The sequence below is a fragment of the Panthera onca genome, chromosome D3 (genome assembly GCF_046562875.1).
Source record: "Panthera onca isolate mPanOnc1 chromosome D3, mPanOnc1 haplotype 2, whole genome shotgun sequence".
Classification (NCBI taxonomy): domain Eukaryota; kingdom Metazoa; phylum Chordata; class Mammalia; order Carnivora; family Felidae; genus Panthera; species Panthera onca.
Window position 1 is genome coordinate 43,260,212 of NC_138350.1, and position 22,131 is coordinate 43,282,342.

The 22,131-nt window shown below is 36.8% G+C and overlaps 1 long non-coding RNA gene across 1 annotated transcript in view; it reads left to right on the plus strand.

Annotated features, from left to right (window-relative positions):
• LOC144613958 (uncharacterized) overlaps positions 1 to 21,829 on the plus strand; it is a 45,534-nt gene extending 23,705 nt beyond the window's left edge. The window contains exon 4 of the long non-coding RNA XR_013551458.1: positions 21,699 to 21,829. This is a non-coding gene — a long non-coding RNA (uncharacterized LOC144613958). The remainder of the gene's footprint in view (positions 1 to 21,698) is intronic.
• Positions 21,830 to 22,131: the final 302 nt, after the last annotated feature.

The window sequence follows — 22,131 nt, forward strand, 5'->3', positions numbered from 1 at the left end:
TTTGTCTTATTTTAATGAAACAGTTTAGTCTCTTTGTAATTCATTTTGTTGGAGAACATCTAACAAGCCTCTCCTTTAGTGATTGACATAGAAACAGCAACATTTTATTCCTTTCCTTAAAGAGGGGTAATATCTCGCATAAATTTTACTGAGTACATTATAGGGTAGACCACTCTATTAAATTTTCCTGGAAATTTATTTTTAGCTTGATTTATCAGATCAACCTTCAGCCTGCAGCTAAATAACATTTGTATTTCACTGCCTGATCCAGCAGATAGACTGAGAATCATATTTTAAGGGACTGGAATGAAGTGTTCCTATCATCTTCAATTTTCCTTTATCTCTCAGAGTCTTCTGATTCTAGTTATTTCTCACTATGTTCTTTGATTTAACATCTTCCTTCATTCTCTGTTTAGCACAGAGGAGGAACATTAAACACATATACTATCTGAAAGTAATATTTAAGCATCATGGTTAATGTGTAAGGGCTTTATTTCCAAATTTAAATTAATTTGTTTTCTAATATTTGTGTAAAACTATAAAGGAACCAAAAAGCTTTTATTCTTACTCCAATTTTTTTTGCCCAATGGATAGAGGAGAGACGGGACAACTGTCTGGACTATAGTAGCCTACATTATAAATAGGAATCTGCCTTAGATATTTCCTCTCTATCTTACTATGTTCTTCATTATATTGGTTACCATTTATTGAATATATTCTATTTGTCAGTTGCTGAATTGGGTAATTTCTGTGTTTTCTCATTAACTGATTTAGTCTTTGCATCAACCCTATGAGGTAGGTGTTACTATCCTGTTTCACAGTTGAGAGACTTGAGGTCAGTAATGTTAAGTAACTACCTAAAAGCGCAGAGCCAGTATGTCATTGTACAGGTACTAACCCAGTTTTTTTTCTGGACCCAAAGTATGTATGTATGTTTGTTTTTAATCTATTTTCTTTTATGCCTTTTCCCCCAAATATTAAAAAAAAAATTTTAATGTTTATTTATTTTTGAGACAGAGAGAGACAGAGCATGAACGAGAGAGGGTCAGAGAGAGAGGGAGACATAGAATCTGAAGCAGGCTCCAGTCTCTGAGCTGTCAGCACAGAGCCCGACGCGGGGTTCCAACTCACGGACTGTGAGATCATGACCTGAGCCGAAGTCGGACGCTTAACCGACTGAGCCACCCAGGCGCCCCACCTGCAAATATTTTCAAGTAGATACTCTCATGAAAAACTCACAAGCTTCAAGTGTTGGGAGAGTTCAAATCTTTGGCATTTTCTGTCCCTTTCAATAAGGTGAAAAAGAAACATGCAACAAAACATGGAGGACTTATGTGGACAATTTTAGAAAGCACTCACTAGATTGTTTCTAAAATACAAAAACAAGGGGCACCTGGGTGGCTCAGTCAGTTAAACAGCCAATTTTAGCTCAGGTCATGATCTCGTGATTTGTGGGTTTGAGCCCCATGTCAGGGTCTGTGCTGACAGCTCAGAGACTGGAGCCTGCTTCATATTCTGTGTCTCCCTCTCTCTCTGCCTCTCCCCTGCTTGCACTCTGTCTCTCTGTCTCTCAAAAATGCATAAACATTAAAAAAAATTATTTAAACAAAAGTAAGAAACACATACAAAGCATCTCTCAAAATTAATCTGAGAAACTAAGTACCTTTTTTAGTAATAAAAAAAAATACCCACTATTTACATTCTGTGTCCACAGTAATTGATATAAGAGTTGCAATCTGGTAGAGAATTTGATTTTTATAGTGGGATATGGAAGAGTCCTGTAGATCTCTAAGAGCCTAACAAGACTCAAGTGCTGTTAATTCTCTACTCAGACTACCAGGGAAAACTATGAAAGTAAGCTTTGGGAGTAGCAACTCAGGATCCCAACATGACTAAATGCCAAAGGACAGATGATGACATGTGAGGTAAATGGACCATATGTTAGGCCCAAAGAGGTACTACGCTGATGGGTGATCAGGTCAGTTTATGACTATAGCTATTATCATATATATATTTATATTTATATTTAATCTCATATATATGTAATTAGCAATAGTTAATTCATTATTATACTTGCAGGGCTTTCCTCTTACATTCTGTTATTTTCCAGGAGGTTTGCTTTATTTATTTAAGAAACGTTGGTTATTAAAGTTTCACTGAAGACTGAACTATTGTCCATTTAACTTGTGGCCAGAATTATCACTATGCATAACTTCATTTTTTATAAACTTAGCTTTGATCATAAAATGTATCTTTTCTTCCTCACTGTATTAGCTGTGATATTTAGTCCCAACCAAAACAAAACAAAACAAAACAAAACAAAACAAAACATACTTGGAAACTAGGTACCATACAAATTAAAGGGAAATTAATTTTGTCCTGATTATAAGACAACTTAAATTTAAATTTCACAGACAAGATGTGAAGAACTTCTAATAATAGCAAAGAAAAAGGAAAAAAACATATAAAACTATAGGCCTTTAAGAAAGGCCTGCTTAGATGATTAGATGATTTTAGAGGAAAAAAATGTATAGGCTTAAAAATAATAGTTGGAACATTATTAAAGCTATTGAGTGAGGATTTAGGTTTCCCTTCCTTCTCCCACCAAGCACAGCAGTGCTATTAAGGGAAGTAACACCTATTTAAAGGATGTTAAGAAAGTAAAATTTTGTTTTGTTTCACACCACTAGTCTAACATTGTAGCTTGAGGTCGGTCAGATGACACCTTTTGTAATTATGGTGGCAGATGCTGGTCTGTATAGAGTCCCAAGAGAATTCCAGGCTCTGAGCTTGAAGTATTGGTTTCTCTTTGATATGGAAGGCTGGAGAACCCTCCCCCTTTCCTGAAACCTTTATTTTACCATTCCCCTTCCAAAACTCAGGTTCTGCAAAAACCCATTAAACTTTTTGTTTATTCTCTTTTAAATTCCATCTTCTTTCTGCTAATTTCCTGAGGCGAGAGTGTGGACAGGGATTCTGGCAACATCTGAAGAGAATAGAAATAAAATAGTGTTTGGTTCTATAATGGTGAGTAAACATTAGAGCTAAATTATTGACAGTTTTTATAACTAGGTCATTATGACTTATCACTAAATTTGTTGTCTATTTCAAATTCTCCATCATATGAATGTCTGTATTCTTGAAGTTCATCAGCATCTCACACAGAGCCCAGGAAACAAGAACAAAATGCCCATTGAATTCAGATGCTTTATAGTGCATTAACAGTCCCTTTCAAATCTGCCTAATCAAAGATTGAAGAGGATTCATTTGGTGATATAACTTTATTGCAAGTTATGCTTGCCTTGATTTCCAATGTTTACATAAGGAGGATGAAAAGATGATTCTCCACTCTTCTGGATACCACATTTTGCCCATCCACATCTTTACCATGGTATGTCAAAAATAAAATACAATTTAGCAGCTCAAGAAATTTTATCTTATTTGAGTATTTGAAAGAGATTTTTATAATGTTCTAAATGACATGGGAGATGGGATGTGTATGGCAGACACTGGCTATTTTTACCTGCCCAGAATCATTTCCTCTTCTTCAAGTAATGATGTCTACATTCTTCTTTGGGAAAAGTATCCCAGTGCCATTCTTAGTGGGCATGGTCTGTGCCCACAGGAGACCATCTCTCCAGTTCAAAGCTTGATCATGTGACCCAGACCTATAATAAAAGTTGCTGTGATTGATTCCATGGTGAGTATGTGACCCTCTTCAATGAGAGTCAGGCTTGGGTCTTTTTCTAGAACAATGGAGAATAATATGCATTCTTTCTACTGAGTTTACCAAGCTTTTCAGATGTAAGTTCCAAGTTTCTACTGGCCATCTTTGCTAATACTTGGGAAGATATGCCTAAACTAATTCTCTCAGAGGAAAGCAGGGTCAAGAGATGGTGAAAGACCAATTTGTGATGATGTTGTTTAAATGGCCATGTTCAAATGTGCTTCTAAATCCTATTCTACCCATAGATTCTTTATTTACATTAGGTAAAATAATCCCTTTTTTGTTTAAGCTAATTTGAATTGGGTTTCTGTCATTTGCAACCAAAATAATCATAACTAATTAGAGAGTAAAGGTAGAGAGAATCAGGAGACGTACATGATGGACTTAACCTGTTCTCCAGGAAATGATAGTCTGCTTGGGAAGGAGTCATAGCCAGAACACACAAAAATAAAGCAGATAATCAAAAGCCAAATTATATGGTGCAAACTCCAAATGCTATATAACTTTAGCAAATGCAGAAATCAACTTTTTCTGACATACCTGAGACAGAAGATAATGGGAAAGGTAGAATCTTAGTCAGTTTTAAAGAACAGGAAGGAAATTAAATTAGGGAAAAGGTCAAGGGAGGGAATTACAGCCAGGAAAAGCTGAAAAGCAAAACTTTGAGATGCAAACATGTATGTTGAGAGCAGGGTATAATAAAGAGATCAGTTAGATTCGAGTGGAGTGGAGTGCTAGAAAGTAGTCATTGAAAGTAAACCTGCAGAAGTGAATGAGACCAGGCCCTGTGACTTGAATGTCATGCAGACAATTTATAGTTTTTTTAGGTCAGGCATTAGAGAACCGCCACATAAATTTGAAATGGTGATTAAATATTAAGCAGAAACATTTATCTGACGGTATTGGGAATGCTGGGTAGATCAGGAATATGGGAGAGACTGAGGTCAGTGTTACTAATGATGCAGCCACAATAAACAAGAGATTTGCTAACTTATTTTATAAGGAGGTATTTCACCTCCTTGGTTAAGTGTATTCCTAGGTATTTTATTCTTTTATAAATGAGACTATTTTCTTAATTGCTTTTCTGATAGTTCATCATTGATGTATAAAAATGCAACAGACCTTTGTGCATTGAGTTTGTATCCTGCAACTTTACTGAATTTGTTTATTAGTTCTAACAGTATTTTAATGAGGTCTTTCTTCTATATAGAGTATCATGTCCTCTGCAAATAGTGACAGTTTTGCTTCTTCCTTTCCAATTTGGATGCCTTTTATTTCTTTTCTTGCCTAATTGCTCTGGCTAGCACTTCCAATAATATGTTGAATAAAAGTGGCAAGAGTGGGCATCCTTGTCTTATTCCTTTTTTTTTTTTTGTCTTATTTCTGATCTTAGAGGAAGAGTTTTAGCTTTTTAATACCGACTCTGATACTAGCTGTGAGCCTGTGTCTTATTTATGTTAAAATAACATCGGTTCACACGAATGATGAGATGATGAAAAGTAAAACACAATTTCAGTTCTTTTTGAAGTCCATAGTCAATGGTATATAGTAACTATGCATTTGAAAGACCCAATTGAAATGAAATATAATGTTAGAAAGCATGAGCACATCAGGCATTTGTACCAAGATCAAAATGTTCTAAGTCTTATTAACTAGTTGGCTTTTAAAATATATATAAGCTACAAATCAACATGATTTACTTGGCTTCCAGTCTCCCTATATCAGCCAGTTAAAGCCACAGTGCCTATGAAGAATTTCCAACAGAAGAAAAGCAAGAGCAAATTAATAATTTTTTAAAAGCAGGTTTAACTGTTGTCTCTGAACTATCTCCTATCCATTCCTGCCTTTCAATTTTCACCAATTCTGTTGAAGTTCAGATCCTCATACCTCTGCCCTGAGCTGTTGAATTGGGTTCCTTCTCATTTCCTTGTCTTCTTTTTTTCTCTTTTCAATCTAACTCATGTACTGCTGCCAGATAATCTTCCTAAATTACAGCTTAGATCATATCAATTCCCTGCTCCAAAAACTTAACAATTTCCCATAGCCTTCCAAAAGCTTTAATGGAAAATTCAAGGTCATCCAAAGGTCTGTCCTCAATTTCCCTCCCCAGCTTGATTTGTCAGCACATCTTTCTTGCACTGCACACTCTGTCAAATCAGCCCATGTCTTCCTACCTGAACAAAAGAACAGCTTTTCTTCTTGTCTACTTTTACTAACACAATCCCTTTACTTGATACCTGCCACACTAATCTCTACCTGCTAAAATTCCCCCATATTCTTTCAGACCTAACATAAAACCTTCATGAAAAATTGTTTATCTCTAAGGTCTGTACCTTTGCACTCCTCAGGGTTCCCATAGCATTTTGTTTTAACCTCTTAGGGCAAACTTCACACTCTCATACATGATAGCTGAGTATCTCTTTTCCTGCAGCTTGACAATAAGCAATTTGAGGGTCCAAATCTTATTCATTTTTTATCCTCCATAGCAGCAGAATAAACTTTACTTTTACTTTTGTCAATATTATATATGCATATAGTTGAAGGAGCCAAAAAATAGTTTCATAAGGCTCATTAGGAAAAATAATTAACTCCATTAATTCCCCTCTTATCTAACAATTTTGCTATTTACCCTCTATCTATATAAATAATACACCTACACTACTTTTTTTTTTATGATTTTTCAGGTTGAGTCATTATGAATGGAACTCCATTATGGAAGACAAAGATTTAGTTCTATTTCACGCCGCCCCCAGGAAACTATTACTTTTTCTTTTCGTATGACTCCTTAGTTTCTTTAGGATTAATTGTTGTATAGCTTCTTTTGTTTGTTTTGTTTCCTATATATTTTCACTGATTCAATGCCAAGGTCACCACTAATTATCTAAATCTTTTAAACACATTCACATGCACCAAATATTCAATCAATTTAATCGTTAAATTTTTTTAATGTTTATTCATTTTTGAGAGAGAGAGAGAGAGTAGGGGAGAGGAAGAGAGAGAGGGAGACATAGGATCTGAAGCAGGCTCCAGGCTCTGAGCATTCAGCACAGAGCCTGACACAGGGCTCAAACCCACAAACTGCGAGATCATGACCTGAGCCTAAGTCGGATGTTTAACCAACTGAGCCACCCAGGTACCCCTCAGTTTAATGTTAAGAAGCCTTCCTGAAAGAAAAAAAAAGCCTTTCTTGAGCTTTCTGGCTTGTTCTAAATTGGACCAATTTCTATCTATGCTTGGTAGATAAGCATTACCTTGGGATACTCATGTAAATCTTTGAGACTTTACATGAGTGACAATATCTTTATTTGATTTTCCCATTTGATAGTTTAGCTGGATCTAGAATTATCACTTGGAAATAATTTTCCTTCAAAAATGTGAAGGCATTTCTCCATTGTCTTCTAGATTTCAGTATTGCTATTGAGAAGTTTAAATCTATTCTGGTTCTTGATCCTTTGCATAAACTTGTTTCTTTTTCTCTCCAATAGCTTTTAGAATCCTCTCTTTATGCTTAATTTTCAATGATATGCTTTGGGCTGAGAGAATATTTATTCACAGTGTTGGGCCTTTTCAATTAAAAAAAATGCATGTCCTTCATTTCTAGAAAATTTTCTTGAATTATTTCTTTGATGATTTCCTTCCTATTTTCTTTCTTCTCTTTCTGGAACTCCTATTAGATGTTTGTTGGATTTCTACTTTTTTTAACTTTTATTTTGCACTTTTCATCTCTATCTTTTTGTTCTACTTTCTGGAAGAGTTTCTAAACTTTATTTTCCAGTTTTTCTATTTAGATTTTACTTATACCATCACATTTTCAGTTTCTAAGAGCTCTCTTTACATCATCCCCTTCTTTTCTATATTCAGTATCTTCTCTTAAGAGAATATCTTTATTTTATTTTATTTATTTATTTATATATTTTTCAATATATGAAGTTTATTGTCAAATTGGTTTCCATACAACACCCAGTGCTCATCCCAAAAGGTGCCCTCCTCAATACCCATCATCCACCCTCCCCTCCCTCCCACCCCCATCAACCCTCAGTTTGTTCTCAGTTTTTAAGAGTCTCTTATGCTTTGGCTCTCTCCCACTCTAACCTCTTTTTTTTTTTTCCTTCCCCTCCCCCATGGGTTTCTGTTAAGTTTCTCAGGATCCACATAAGAGTGAAACCATATGGTATCTGTCTTTCTCTGTATGGCTTATTTCACTTAGCATCACACTCTCCAGTTCCATCCACGTTGCTACAAAGGATCATATTTTATTCTTTCTCATTACCACGTAGTACTCCATTGTGTATATAAACCACAATTTCTTTATCCATTCATCAGTTGATGGACATTTAGGCTCTTTCCATAATTTGGATATTGTTGAGAGTGCTGCTATAAACATTAGGGTACAAGTGCCCCTATGCATCAGCACTTCTGTATCCCTTGGGTAAATTCCTAGCAGTGCTACTGGTAGGTCATAAGGTAGGTCTATTTTTAATTTTTTGAGGAACCTCCACACTGTTTTCCAGAGTAGCTGCACCAATTTGCATTCCCACCAACAGTGCAAGAGGGTTCCCCGTTTCTCCACATCCTCTCCAGCATCTATAGTCTCCTGATTTGTTCATTTTGGCCACTCTGACTGGCGTGAGGTGATATCTGAGTGTGGTTTTGATTTGTATTTCCCTGATGAGGAGCGACGTTGAACATCTTTTCATGTGCCTGTTGGCCATCCGGATGTCTTCTTTAGAGAAGCGTCTATTCATGTTTTCTGCCCATTTCTTCACTGGGTTATTTGTTTTTCGAGTGTGGAGTTTGGTGAGCTCTTTATAGATTTTGGATACTAGCCCTTTGTCTAATATGTCATTTGCAAATATCTTTTCCCATTCTGTTGGTTGCCTTTTAGTTTTGTTGGTTGTTTCCTTTGCTGTGCAGAAGCTTTTTATCTTCATAAGGTCCCAGTAGTTCATTTTTGCTTTTAATTCCCTTGCCTTTGGGGATATGTCAAGTAAAAATTGCTGCGACTGAGGTCAGAGAGGTCTTTTCCTGCTTTCTCCTCTAGGGTTTTGATGGTTTCCTGTCTCACATTCAGGTCCTTTATCCATTTTGAGTTTATTTTTGTGAATGGTGTGAGAAAGTGGTCTAGTTTCAATCTTCTGCATGTTGCTGTCCAGTTCTCCCAGCACTATTTGTTAAAGAGACTGTCTTTTTTCCATTGGATGTTCTTTCCTGCTTTGTCAAAGATTAGTTGGCCATACGTTTGTGGGTCTAGTTCTGGGGTTTCTATTCTATTCCATTGGTCTATGTGTCTGTTTTTGTGCCAATACCATGCTGTCTTGATGATGACAGCTTTGTAGTAGAGGCTAAAGTCTGGGATTGTGATGCCTCCTGCTTTGGTCTTCTTCTTCAAAATTACTTTGGCTATTTGGGGCCTTTTGTGGTTCCATATGAATTTTAGGATTGCTTGTTCTAGCTTCGAGAAGAATGCTGGTGCAATTTTGATTGGGATTGCATTGAATGTGTAGATAGCTTTGGGTAGTATTGACATTTTGACAATATTTATTCTTCCAATCCATGAGCACGGAATGTTTTTCCATTTCTTTATATCTTCTTCAATTTCCTTCATAAGCTTTCTATAGTTTTCAGCATACAGACCTTTTACATCTTTGGTTAGATTTATCCCTAGGTATTTTATGATTCTTGGTGCAATTGTGAATGGGATCAGTTTCTTTATTTAAGAGAATATCTTTAGAGATATTAATTCTTTGACATTTTCATCTCCATGCATAGCTTTGTTTTCTCCAAGTTTCTTTTTTAGTTCATTTGTTTTGTTTTTATATTTCATGTCAGTGACTTTTCTCCAATATCTGCTGGTCCTTAGTTATGAGTTCAAATTTAAGAGAAGAGTGGGCGCCTGGGTAGCTCAGTCGGTTAAGCGTCCGACTTTGGCTCAGGTCATGATCTCGCGGTCCGTGAGTTCGAGCCCTGCATCGGGCTCTGTGCTGACCGCTCAGAGCCTGGAGCCTGTTTCAGATTCTGTGTCTCCCACTCTCTCTGACCCTCCCCCGTTCATGCTCTGTCTCTGTCTGTCTCAAAAATAAATAAACGTTAGAAAAAAAATTTAAGAAGGGCACGGGCACTAAGAAGTCAACAGGAGTCCATGAGCACACAGGTATGGTTGCAATATAGGATGATCTAGCTAGGTCAATTATTTGAGGAACTTCTCCATCAATACTTTTAGATACTTCCCCTTGGAATGGTTAGCTTTCCTTAGAGAAGCTCTCCCAGTCACCTCCCTAATGTCTGGATGCTACTGTTCTGTGACTTCAATGGGAAAAGACGGCTTATAGGATTCAGCATACAATTTACAAGTGTTCACTTAATGCCTTTGTCTTCAAAATAATACCCCCACCTACAGTTATGCCTGGTGTATCCAAGGCCTGGAACTCTCTATTCACCCTCTTCAAAGAATATACCTCCTTTATTTTGCCTTGTGGGGAAGACAATCATCCTACTATAAGGAATCGAGGAGATCTAGGAATTCAACTGCTTCACAGATTTTCAACTTAGCTTCCTATTTTGAGTCCCAATTTCCAACATTACTTGATGCCACAAATTCCCAAGTCTTGGAAATTTCTTCTAAGTTGAGTTGCCTTCCCCACTGCCAGCTTAGGAATTAGTTTTCTTAGATCTTCTAGAGAAGTTGCTATATAGCCATCTCTTTCCAGCTTCCAAAGTTTTGTTCCTATTGTCTCCTTTCTGTTCCTATGGATTTCTATCTTTATTTTTTATTGTTATTATTTATTTATTTTAATTTAATTTTTATTTTTTTAGAGAGAGATTGAGAGAGAGAGAGAGAGAGGGAAAATCTTAAGCAGACTCCATGAGGAGCTTGACCCAGGGCTTGATGCCATGTCCATGGGATAATGATGTGCGCTGAAATCAAAGAGTGGGATGCTCAACCTACTGAGCCACCTAGGTGCCCTTGGATCTGTCTAAAAAAAAAAATCCCTTTAGTGTTCTCTTAATAGGGTTTCAATAGGATGCAAAATAAATAAATGAATTGAACATGTCATTTTTGTCTATAAATTTACTTTATTTGAAATATTATATTCTCTCTAAAACTATATTATTTTGTTTTGTTTTTTTGTACAAAACTAAATGTTGAATTTGGGATTATTTGCCACCAGTGACCATACTTTATATTATAGTATTAACAATTTATCTAACTATGCTTTTTAGTTTGGATTTAGTAAGAAATTTGGGGAGCAAACTGCAACATAGAGGGGGGACACATATCTGGCCCCGGTCCTAACCATATCTTTCTAGACTTCCTTAACCTCCAAATTCGAGGAAAAAGTGGTCTGTTCAGGTGTGGCTCTAGCTGTTGCAAATAAGAAGTTAGTTGTCTGGACTTCATTGCTCTAGTTAAAATCTCATGGATCACTGGTTATAGCTGTAGAGTGGGATTAGGGAATGAGAAGATATTTACCTAGCATTTCCCATCCTTATGTGCTTTTGAGGGAAAGTGGGGTTTATGAGTCTATATTGCATTTATAAGAAGAAATTACACTTCTCCAGATCATTTATTCATTTACAAATTTTTTTCAGAGCCATCTACATGCCAGGAACTGGGGAACAAAAGAGATGAAATCTCTATTACTGTATGTTTAATTGTCTGAAGAACCGCCAGACTGTTTTTTCAAAGTGGCTGCACCATTTTACATTCCCAGCAGTATGTAAGGGTTTTAAGTTATCCACATTCTCACCAACATTTATTATTTGTCTTTTTTACTACATCCATGTTAGTGGATGTGAAGTAGTATCTTATTTGATTTGCATTTTACTGATGGCTAATGATGTTGAACATCTTTTCATGTGCTTTATTGGCTATTTGTATATCTTCTTTGGAGAAATTCTTATTCATATCATTTGCTCATTTTTCAGTGGGGTACTTATCTTTTTATTATTGAGTTTTAAGAATTCTTTATATATTCTAGATACAAGTCCCTTATCAGATATATGATTAATACATACTTTCTCCCATTCTGTGAATTGTCTTTTCACTTCCTCAATTTTGTCTTTTGAAGCACGAAAGGTTTTAAATTTGATGAATTCCAATGTATTTATTTTTTCTTTTGTTGCTTGTGCTTTAGTGTAATCCACATCCATTTTAAAGGCAGGAAAACTGAGGTTCAATTTGCCTAATGTCATAAAATGAGTAAGTAGAAGAGCTGGGATTCAAACCCAAAAAGGCTGGTTCCAAAATTCCATGCACCTGACTGCTTCACTATGTTGCCTCCTGGAGATCTGTTTTTTTCTCAATCTGTTTTGTAATTTTAGAGGTAATCATTTTAACTGTAATTCCAAAATTCCATTTGTATCTTGTAGATACCTACTGGATGGAAGGCAACATGGATGAAATAACAAGGCATTCTTGCTTTATGTTTATCTTTTCAAATTGTTTTTACCATAAGAGCAACTTAACTCTCATAGTTTGTGATAAAAGAGTAAAATTAAATGCCACCACTGCAAAATATTTCAGCTTGCTATAATTTATAAATTGTTTATCAAATAGATAAACATGATCCAGCTCTACTTATTTGTCCAGCCTTATCTCTCTCTACTCTCTAACCACATTAATTGCCTTCTCTATTCCTAGAATATCCTGTTCCTATCATCTTACTTCTAACTCCTATCTACTTCAATTTTTTTTAATGTTTATTCATTTTTGAGAGAGAGAGAGAGAGACAAAGTGCAGGTGGGGGGGGGTTGGAACAGAGAGGGACACAGAATCCAAAGCAGGGTCCAGTCTCCAAGCTGTCAGCACAGAGCCTGATGCAGGGCTCAAACACACAAACCATGAGATCATGACCTGAGCCAAAGTTGAATGCTTAACCGACTGAGCCACCTAGGTGCCCCTAACTCCTACCTACTTCGGAGCTCAGCCTAAATTATCAATTTCTTAAGAAATTTGCTTCACTGCTTCTCCAATTTGATTAGACTTCCCTGATACATGCTTTCATAGCTCTCTATATTTTTCTTTGATGACACATACTATAATTATAATCAAGTTTTTTTCTTTCTTAATTTTTTAAAATGTTTATTTATTTTTGAGGAAGAAAGAGCATGAGCAGGGGAGGAGCAGAGAGAGAGGGACACACAGAATCCAAAGCAGACTCCAGGTTCTGAGCTGTCAGTACAAAGCTGTATGCGGGGCTCGAACTCACAAACTATGAGGTCATGACCTGAGCCAAAGTCGGACTTTTAACCAACTGAGCCCCCCAGGCACCCTGTAATCATGTCTTTCTTTTCACATCTGTCTCCACCAACACATTTAAACTTGACAGGCACTTTAATGACTTACGCACCATTTTAACCCCAGCACCCAACAAAGGGCCTACCACATAGTGGTCACTTTGTTTTATTTTTTAATAAACTATTTGCATATAAAACTGATAACTTTAGAGCTAATAAGTTAAATTATTAGCCTGACTCTGCCAACTGGGAAATGGAAAATTGAGCAAATTTATTTATAGACCACTAAAATAATAGTATATTATTGAGTTTTAATTTTTTTTTTTTTTTTAATTTTATTTTTGGGACAGAGAGAGACAGAGCATGAACAGGGGAGGGGCAGAGAGAGAGGGAGACACAGAATCGGAAACAGGCTCCAGGCTCCGAGCCATCAGCCCAGAGCCTGACGCGGGGCTCGAACTCACGGACCGCGAGATCGTGACCTGGCTGAAGTCGGACGCTTAACCGACTGCGCCACCCAGGCGCCCCAAGTTTTAATTTTTTAAAAGGGTAATTTTTAGAAAAGGTAATAGCTCAGTGATTGAAAGTGTGCTTGTTTATATATATTCTGCCTTATGGTAATCAAGAATTGGGACATCTCAAAGAATTAACAAAATGATGTTGCCTAAAACTAGAATGGACAGCCTACCTTCTTTGCCTCCAGTCCTGTCCCTCCTATAGTGTTCACCTCCATTCCATTGTCTTCATGAAGTCTTCTTTTTTGTCTGAAACTCCCAGTAACACTTCCCCTTTCACCGAATTTCTGCTGCAGTTAAAGTCCAAGGCCTCCAGGTCAACACTAGATCATATATATCGCCTTGTATTGTTCACAGTTATTTTCTTTCTTTTTTTTTTGTTCAGTTATTTTCAATGTTAGTCTTATCTCACCTTATTAGGTTATAAATCCCTCAAGGGGAGGAACCATATCTTTACGCTTCTATAACCCCACAGTGCCTACAGCAGTGCTGAGAACATGATACCTATACAATCAACACACATTGATTGGTTTGTGGGCAAAAGAATGAGTTAATCTGACAATATTGGTCCATATCAATCAAAGGCATATATATCTATATATACATATATATATATATATGTATATATATACACATATATATGTATATGCTATATATATACTTTTGAATATATATACATACATATATATGTGTGTGTGTGTGTGTATATATATATATATATACATATATATATATATATATATATATATATATATATATATATATATATATTGTAATTCCTAGGAACAATGGAAGATCCCACTTTATGGGTACTGGGTTTGTTTAAACCTTTTCAGTACAGGCCTGTTCTCTAAAGTCAGCCTGGATCATCAATGACAGGGAAGGATAGAAGTTTCCTTTCTTCTTTTCAACATTTCTCAGGTCTTGCCATAAAACAGGCTAAGACGTAATTAGAACTATCCACACTCTGGAATCAGCTTTTCTTTTTCTTTTTTTCCTAATGTTTATTTATTTATTTTGAGAGAGAGGGAGAGGGAGAGGGAGACAGAGAATCTCAAGCAGGCTGTGCACTGTCAGCCCTGAGCCCAATGCGGAGCTCAAACTCATGAACACTGAGATCACGACATGAACCAAAAACAAGAGTCAGATACTTAACCAACTGAGCCACCCAGGCACCCCAGGAATCAGCTTTTCTTTGAGAAAGATCATTTAACTTGAGTGTTAGAAAGCAGCTGCTTTGTATTTGGGGTCATGTACCTAATTAATCTGAGTCCAAACTAGTAGAATAAAACCAGGCTTCCATTTTATTATTGAGTAAACCAGTCTGATCTCCAAACAGATTCGGAGCATGACAGGTACTTGTTCTGCTGATTTGATGAGCTTCTCACTGATCCACTGGAATGCTGACAGGTTCAAGCAGAGTCCTTTGAGCAAGGTCAGCCTAGCTTACTGTGGACTCCTGGACAAGACTGCCATGTGCTAGCCATGAAAGCTGAGAGAGGGAAAATTCTGCACTGAAGGTAGAAAGAAGATGGAAAGTGGAGCTGCTCCTTTCCTAATCTTTTAGGCTGACCATTTCCCTCTGGTCATTCAACTGGTCACTTGTGAGGCATTCAAAAGTATTTCTTGAGAATCTGTGATGTGTCTAAAGTGACTGGAAAGACAAGTAAGAATTAGTTTTAGCAATCTGGGAGCTTGCAATCTGTTTAGGGAGATAAGATATACACAAGGGACAGGTAAGTAACGATAGAAGACAGAATTTGATTACATATTGATTGGGAAGGGCAAAATCACTGTGAATGGGAGCTGTCAGGGAAGACTTTGTAGGGTAGTGGAGACCCTAAGGAACCTTGAAAGATCTATTTACAGTGATATTTTCATAGCCAGGTGATTACCAGGTAACTTACCCTCCCAAATCACTTAATTTACATCAGATGCCTAGTTACTTGATTTACATAAACCAATTTAAGAGTCAGGGAAGACTGAAGTGTGTAGTGTTTTTCACTAAGAATCTAGCTGCAGAAACCAAGGCAAGGCTAGGTTGTTTTGGTCTATGATCACTGATACTTCAAAATAAAGTCTCAATAGGAAGAAATCATTGAAGCTATTTCGAAAATAAAAATACCATGTAGTTTATCTACCTCTCTAAATAAATAAAGGACTATTTCTGTAAGCAAATCACTTTATCTCTGGGCTCTCACTTTCTATAAAAATGAGGACATTAGTCTAGAGCAAGTTTCCCCAAAGAGATTCTGCAAAATGTTAATAAACATTATGCAAACAAACAAACAAACAAGTCTCTCTGATCATGTAAGTTTCGGAAACATTGGATTAAACAAAGTTATACTGGCTTCTTATAGAATTTCTTGCAGCTTTTAATATGATTATTGAATTATGAGTTTTCAAGATGAGGATAGAGCATAAATCATTTCCCAAACTTATCTGACTATTGAATAACTTTTTCATAAAACATCATGTAAGACTATGTTCTGAAAACTACATTCAGGAAATAAGAATGCTTTTTCTGGATTAAAAAATGCTATCATTCCATATTTGTAAATTGAATGTATATTTGTAGATCTATATAAAACCTAATTATTTTGCTAGTGTAATTTCACTTTGAATTGTTAAGAACCATATGATTTTTATGCATTGCAAACTTAAGGAACATGTTCATTTTTTTTCCTCAAGTAACCCAAGCTAAAATGCAGTTATGGGTAAATCAATATTACACTAAAACACCAAAATGGTGCCACGTACATGACTGAAGATCAATAACTGTTTTGGGTATTAATTATATAGCCTCTTGATTCTCTAGTGTTCTAAGGATACTGCCTTAGAGACTAGTTTTTGTGCTTAAATTTTTCCATTAAATGGGCTCTGTTTGATACATGGTGGAAAATTACCTGATTAAAACAATAGTTACGTCTAAGAAAAGTTACCTTTTTATTAAATAAGACCTAGAGCTTTATTTATGATTTTGCCATCTGATAACTGCTGGGAAGTTTTTTTTTTTTAAGAGATTGGGGGGAAAATGTTGCCAAGTTACCCTTGTTTGTTTCAAGAATCTGCAAACACTCACTTTTACATTAGAAAAAACTTACCCTGCATTGAGATGTCATAGGCTCTGAGGTTTTGTAAAACTCCTGCTGATTGACCCTACCCTTGACCTTAGCTCTAAAGCCTAGCTCCCTTCTGACATGCTGGTGTAGAGAATTTATTTATTTTAACAGTAGGGATCCAGAATTCCAGAAATATTCTTACAAAAAGCCCCAAGATGTATTTACCAAATCTTCAGCTCCACAAGACTGAGAGGCCTCCACTAACACAAAGTGATTAATAGTGGATGGTTGCTATCATGGGATCCATGAATATGAGTCAGCTTTAAGAAGTAGGACCTAGAAGGGTGTGAAAGAGCTCCACTAGAAATGGCCTTTTTGATCATTAAGGAAAAATGAAAATAGACATACTTTAATAGCAGAGGCCTTTTGGTAAAAGGAGTCAGTGCTGCAGTTCCATAAGTAATTTAGGTAATAGTTAACAAGGCAGGAGGGGGTTGGGAAGTTGCACGGCCAAGTCTCTATTTGATCTGCCTGCCTCTATCACATTCTCTCCCATAAATCCTGCTAATTTTACTATAGAATCATAAAGTGCAGCTTACTACGCATTTTGACTTTTCAAAAAAAACTTTTTTTTCATTTGATTGGATAACATGCTCATTAAACATTTGTAAGATGTTAAGAAGTACAAAAAGGAGGGGCGCCTGGGTGGCGCAGTCGGTTAAGCGTCCGACTTCAGCCAGGTCACGATCTCACGGTCCGTGAGTTCGAGCCCCGCGTTGGGCTCTGTGCTGACAGCTCAGAGCCTGGAGCCTGTTTCCGATTCTGTGTCTCCCTCTCTCTCTGCCCCTCCCCCGTTCATGCTCTGTCTCTCTCTGTCCCAAAAATAAATAAAAAAAAAAAAAAACGTTGAAAAAAAAAAAAATTAAAAAAAAAAGAAGTACAAAAAGGAAAAGGGGAAAATTACCCAGATGATACTATTCAAACACAGCTGCTATTAATAATTTAGTAAATTTCTCTTAGCTTTTTTTAGGGGGGGCAGTCTCTTTTTTATGATTTTGTAATGATTTTCATAAATAATTTCCTAAGTTTTAAAATACATTGTTATAAAGATTTTCCCTAGTATTCAATAAATTATCCTCAGATTGTATTATAAAAGTTTTAAAGCATGGGAAGAGTTGAAAACATTTTACTGTGAACACCATATTCTCATAGCTTAGATGCTGTTTATCTCTCTCCATTTATCAGTCCATCTTAGTCTTTATGCATTTCAAAGTAACCTTATAGATACTAATTTCATGGGTAGTCCTTGGAGTGAAATATAATTTAAAAATTATTTTCCTATTATTGACTGATGGCTTACTTTTCATTTTCCACTATTTTACACAAGGCTTCATAAGAAGAATATACTTCTAAGATTTAATAATAGTTTCTGCCATAATGAAGAGGCAATGCCAAAAAAAGTAGATAGAGACCATACTGTCTCTATCTGGCTTTGAATCCTGGGGAAATAATACCAAAATGTAGTGTGAGCAGCCACATTCTTAGAATCAGGTAGATCAGATAATTTGCAGGTAATGGACCCCGGGAAAAGTACTGAACTTTTCTGAGGTTCTGTTTCCTCACCTGTCAAGTGAAGAGAGTATTACTATCTTATAGGGTAATTGTGAGGATTAAGTAACATATATGCAATCTATCTGTATTTTGTAAATAAAAGATTTCCCAAAAGTTTCATGAAAAATTCAGGGTGAGTTCACAGTAGGGGAGACACATGATCTTCCCTGGACTTTAGGTGGCTTAATCTTGCAGAATTATGTGTGATGGATAATAGTGGGGAGGAAAAGTTATAAAGAGGTAGGTTTAACTCAATTTAACAAACATTTAGTGAGTAGGTATGAAATGCAAAGCTAGATGCTAGATGCTTTGGGAGTTTAGAGCAGAGTGAGATCTTGACAGTTACCACAAAGACTTGTCACTGGTAAAACAATGATGTAAAGTAGTTATGCAACAGAGCAGAATCCATCTGTCCATCATCCACCCAGTGAATATTAACTTTCCTCCTGCCCTATGCCAGTCATGGTTCTAGGTGCTGAAGATAAAGCATGGGGGAAAAAAACAGACAAAAATCCTTACCCTCATGTAGCACCCTTTCTAGGGGATAAGATAGATAATATACAAATAAATGAAAAATAAAATATAGTAATTAAGTACCTTGAAAAAAATGTCAAGGAATAAAGCAGTGTAAAGCAGTAACAAGAATGCTATTTTATATAGCCTTTCAGAGACAGTGTTGTTTAAGCAGAGAAATGAAAAATATTAAGAGGTGAACAGATTTCAGGGTAGGATTAACTGAACTGGCCAAGACCCTGAGGCAGGAGTGGGCCTAAAGGAACCCTAGGGAGGGTGATGAATGTGCTTGGAGCTGAGGGAGGACATGGAAGGAAATCAGGTTGGAGAGATAGCAGGGCTCTGGTGGGACTATTTAGGCTTTGGTAAGGAGATTGGCTTTAATTCTAAGTAACACAGGGAACCAATTGGGGGTTTTGATAGGTGAGTAATATGATCCATCTCAAATTTTAAGAGGTGATCCCTTTGACTGCTTTTTTGGAGGACTGGCATACCTCATTTTATTGCACTTCACTTTATTGAGATTTGCAGATACTGCATTCTTAACAGATTGAAGGTTTGTGGCAACCTTGCATGGAGTAAGTCTATCAGCACAATTTTTCCAACAGCATTTGCTTACTTTGTGCCTCTGTGTCACATTTTGATAATTCTCATAATATTTCAAACTTTTTCATTATTATATTTGTTATGGTGATCTGTGATCAGTGATCTGTGATGTTACTATGGTAATTGTTTTGCAGTGTCACAAAACACCCATAGAAGACAGGGATCTTAATTGATAAATGTTTGTGCTCTGACTCTTCCACCCACTGGCCATTCCCCCATCTCTCTCCCTCTCCTTGGGCCTCCCTATTCCCTGAGATACAACAATATTGAAAGTAGACCAATTAATAACTATCCTACAATGGCTTCTAAGTGTTCAAGTGAAGTGAAAAGCTACACGTCTCTTACCTTAAATCAAGAGCTAGAAATGATTAAGCTTAGTGAGGAAGGCATGTTGGCAAGAGGCTAGGTCTCTTATGCCAAATAGTAAGCCATGTTATGAATGCAAAGAAAGGTTCTTGAAGGACATTAAAAGTGCTAACCCAGTGAATGCATCAATGATAAGAAAGTGAAACAGCGTTATTGCTGATATGGAGAAAGTTTGAGTGGTCTGGATAGAAGACCAAACCAGCCATAACATTCCCTTAAGCCACAGCCCAATCCAGAGCAAGATGGATAACTCTCATCAATTCTGAGAAGGCTGAGAGAGGTGAGGAAGCCCCAGAAGAAAAGTTGGAAGAGAGCAGGTTTGGATATACGGTTTAAGGAAACAAGCCATTTCCATAACATCAAGGTGCAAGGTGAAGCAACAAATTCTGATGTAGAAACCATAGCAAGTTATCTGGAAGATCTAACTAAGATCATTACTGAAGGTGGCTACACTAAACAACAGGTTTTCAGTGCAGATGAAATAGCCTTCTATCAGAAGAAAATGCCATCTTGGCCTTTCACAGTTAGTGAGAAGTCAATGCCTGGCTTCAAAGCTTCAAAGGACAAATTGACTCTCTTGTTAGGGGCTACTGTAGTTGGTGACTTTAAGTTGAAGCCAATGCCCTTCTGAAAGTCCCAAGTCCCTTAAGAATTATGTGAAATCTACTCTTCCCGTGTTCTATAAATGGAACAACAAAGCCTGGATGATAGCATGTCTGTTTATAACATGGTTTACTGGATATCTTAAGCCCACTGATGAGACCTGCTGTTGAGAAGAAAAGATTCCTTTCAAAATATTACTGCTCATTGACAATGTACCTAGTCACCCAAGAGCTCTTATGGAAATGTACAATAAGATGAATGTGGTTTTCATGCCTGCTAACACAGCATCCATTCTGTAGCCTGGGGATCAAGCAGTAATTTTGACTTTCAAGTCTTATTATTTACGAAAATACATTTTGTAAGGCCATAGCTGCCATAGACAGTGATTTCTTTGATGGATCTGGGAAAATTCAATGGAAAACCTTCTGGGAAGGGTTTACTGTTCTAGATGCCATTAAGAACATTCATGATTCATAGGAAGACATCAAAATATCAAAATTACCAGGAGTTTGTAAGAAGTTGATTCCAACCTTCATAGATAACTTTAGGTGTGCAAGACTTCAGTGGAGTAAGACACTGAAGACGTGGTGCAAATAGGAGGAGAATGAGAGAAGTGGAGCCTGAAGATATGACCAAATTGCTGAATCTTATGATAAAACTTTCACAGATGATGAGTTGCTTCTTTTTTTTAATTTTTATTTATTTTATTGTTATTATTTTTTATTTTAGAGAGAGAAAGTGCAAGTGGGGGAGAGGAGCAGAGAGAGAGAGAGAGAGAGAGAGAATCAGCATGGAGCCTGATGTGGGGCTCAATCCCATGACAGTAGGATCATGATCTGAGTTGAAATCAAGAGTCAGATGCTCAACCAACTGAGCCACCCAGGCACCCCAGGAGTTGCTTCTAATGGATGAGCAAAGAGAGTTGTTTCTTGAGATAGAAACTACTCCTGGTTAAGATGTCATGAAGATTATTGAAATGACAACAAAGGATTTTAAATATTCCAGAGTAAACATTAAAAAAACAAAACAAAAACCCAAAAAAACAAAAAAGGGGCACCTAGATGGCTCAGTCGGTTGAGCATCCGACTTTGGCTCAGGTCATGATCTCGCAGTCCATGAATTTGAGCCCCACATCAGGCTCAGTGCTAACAGCTTGGATCTGGAAGCTGCTACAGATTCTGTGTTTCCCTCTCTCTCTCTCTCTCTCTCTGTGTCCCTCCCCCGCTCACACTCTGTCTCCATCTCTCTCCCAAGAATGAATAAACATTAAAAATATTAAAAACTAAATATTCCAAAAACAGTTGTGAAGGCAGTGGCAGGGTTTGCGATGATTGACTCCAATTTTGAAAGACGTTCTACTGTGGGCAGAATGCTATCAAACAGCATCACAGGCTACAGAGAAATTGGTCATGAAAAAAAGAGTCACTCAATCCAGTAAACTTCTCGTCTTATTTTAAGAAATTGCCACAGCCACCTTCACCTTCAACAACCACTGCCCTGATGAGTCAGCAGTCATCAACATGGAGGTGAGAGCTTCAACCAGGAAAAAGATTGACTCACTGAAAGCTCCAATGATGGTTCACATTTTTTAGCAATAAAACATTTTTAAATTAAGGTATGTACATTGTTTTTTTTTAGACATAATACTGTTGCACACTTAATAGACTATAATATAGTGTAAAGATAACTTTTGTACATACTGGGAAATGAAAAAAATTATTTGACTCACTTTATTGCTGTATTTGCTTTATTGCTGTGGTCTGGAACAAAACCTGCAATATCTCTAAGGTATGCCTGTACAGACTGGGCAGGGGGCTTGGGTAGGGCAAGTGAGTGGAAACTAGGAGGCCATTGCAAATGTCCAGCAGTTTCAACACAAAGTGGTAAAAGT